Source organism: Myotis lucifugus, unplaced genomic scaffold (assembly GCF_000147115.1).
Source record: "Myotis lucifugus unplaced genomic scaffold, Myoluc2.0 scaffold_50, whole genome shotgun sequence".
NCBI classification, from domain to species: Eukaryota; Metazoa; Chordata; class Mammalia; order Chiroptera; family Vespertilionidae; genus Myotis; species Myotis lucifugus.
The window spans coordinates 1107880-1110360 of record NW_005871098.1 but is presented as its reverse complement, the minus strand read 5'-3'; positions in this window follow the sequence as shown (position 1 = coordinate 1110360).

The following is a 2481-nucleotide window of genomic DNA, read 5'->3' as shown; positions in this document are numbered from 1 at the left end:
CCCGCCCAGGGATCAGCGGAGCCATGAGGTCTGATGGCTGGCGGGGGGGCTCTGGCTGGAGCCCAGCCAGAGCGAAGGCCTGGGTTCTGGGTGCCAGAGGAAAACTGGTGCCAGCAACCAAGGGAAGGGAAGGCCTAGTGCACGAATCTCTTCGTGCAACAGGCCTCTAGTCTTTATATATAAGTTATATTACCTCAATCACTGAATCTCACTTTTGTCACATTACAATGTGCTTTTTTGTCAACCTTTTAAAATACATGTTTTCGTTCTTATAAACTTGTGTTATGCTCTATTAATCAGTAACTTTTATGGAAGATTTATATTTTTTAGGTAACATATTTTCAAATAAAACTACCCACATAGTAATGGAATTTAGAGTAAATGGAAGAATAATTTGGTGTGGTTTTGAATTAGCTAAAAGGAATTTAGAACATCATGTTTTATAAATTTTTGAGATATCAGAGTAACTCACTAAGTCAAAAAATTAAAGAGCATTTCTGAGTGAACTGCTCACATTGTTTTTGACTTTTCCATCTTCATTAGAAAGATAGAAATGTATCACAAAAAGATAGCAAATCACACATATCTGTATTTCCATTATTATCCAGTTAATTGTGCATTTATGTAATTTATGTTAGGTAGTCTTTATAATGACACTATATAAAAATGTGTGAGGCAATACATAAGATTTTTTTAAGTAAGTAGAAAAAAAATACATATGCTATTGAAATCTTACACTTATTTGTAGCAAACCACAGGTAAGATATCCAACCATCCTTTTCCTAACAATTTCTTTAGTTTTAGAAATGCAGCTGAAATAAATGGAGTTTTATATTCATGCTGCATTCTTCAGTGTAATGTGGGCAGAGAGCACCCTCTACCTTCTCCTGATTAAATAGCAACCCTAACCTGGAAGAAAGGAGATGATGGTTCTTTGTGGATATTTTGCTCAGAAAACCAGAAAGGATTTGTCTATAAGGTTCATTAATTTTGGGCCTCTATTGACAATAACGCATATTCAGGATGCCACCCTTGTGATATGCTCAAAGGAACTCCACACAGTCTAGAAGCAGAATACCTGCTCTGAAGTTTCCCACTTTTTCTCAATTGAATGGGCACAGCCACCCCAAGAGGGGAGAATGCAGCTTTGAAAAATAACACCTTTGTTATTCCAAGTGTTAGAGATGAAGCTGAGTTTTCAGATGGCCTCAAGGTTTGTGCACCCTTCACCAAACACAGATGAAAACTGAGCTCTTTGAACTGCTTTAAAAATCTGTTACTACGTATTGCTATGGGTCTGTGAAGCAATCATTGCTAACTTCTGACTGCCTGTAATTTTCATGGCTATGAGATGACAAGAAATGAAATAACTTCGTTTTACAAATAAATGGCTTAAATGCCAGAGAGGGAAGACCCATCATCTAAGCAAGATTTAATCTTAACTATGGTAATTCTAAGTGGTGGTCTTTTAAAAAACAAAACAAAACATGGCTTAAATATTAACATTGTAAACAAGTCATAGAACATGTGGATAACATTAATTCATTCACATTATCTTACTGATAATTTTTTTAGTAAACTCCTCACTGATTTCCATAGTGGCTGTACCAGTCTGCATTCCCACCAGCAGTGTGCTAGGGTTCGCTTTTCTTCACATCCTTGCAAGCACTTTTTGTTAGTTGATTTATTGATAGTAGCCATTAAGGCAGGTATGAGGAAGCACCTCATTGCGGTTTAATTTGCATCTGATGATTAGTGATGTTGAGGATTTTTTCATATAACTCTTGGCAATTTGTGAGTCCTCTTTGGAGAAGTGTCTATTCTGGTCTTCTGCCCATTTTTTGTTTGTTTGTCTTCCTTTTGTTGAGTTGTATGAGTACTTTGTATATTTTGGGTATGCTTTTTATTTAAAACATAAGAGCAGGAATTAGGGCAGGGGAAGGAAAAGCAAGGTTATTCATGTGGTCAGTTTTCTAGCTTACTAGGGGTTTTCTAAAAGAGGAATTTTATAACATGTTAATTATTGTGTAAATATCACAAAAATTCTGTGAATGTTCCTGTATGTAATTCCAAATGAACTTTGCTCCCTAGATATATCCATTATCTAATGTGACTTTCTCCTTTTGCTTGTATTGAAAATGCTCCTAATTAAAAATAAAATTGCACATATTTCAAGTTTCAAAATAAAATAATTAAATCAAATTAAAAATAAAAGGGGAACTTCATGGGTAAGAGCAACATCAGTGCTTATGTAGTAGCTGTGCCATGCATCTAGCAATATGATTATTTGTGACGGATGTATTTGAAACAAAAGCTTAATCAAACTTGCTACTGTATTTTATACCTAATTTCCAGCTTTCAATTTTGTATTTAGCTGAGCATCCAGAAAAGCTACCATAGTTACTGGCAAAACTTGATTATCTATCCCCCAGGGGAGTCTACTTTGAAACATATGTGATTGGTTCAGAGAAAGGAAGAGAA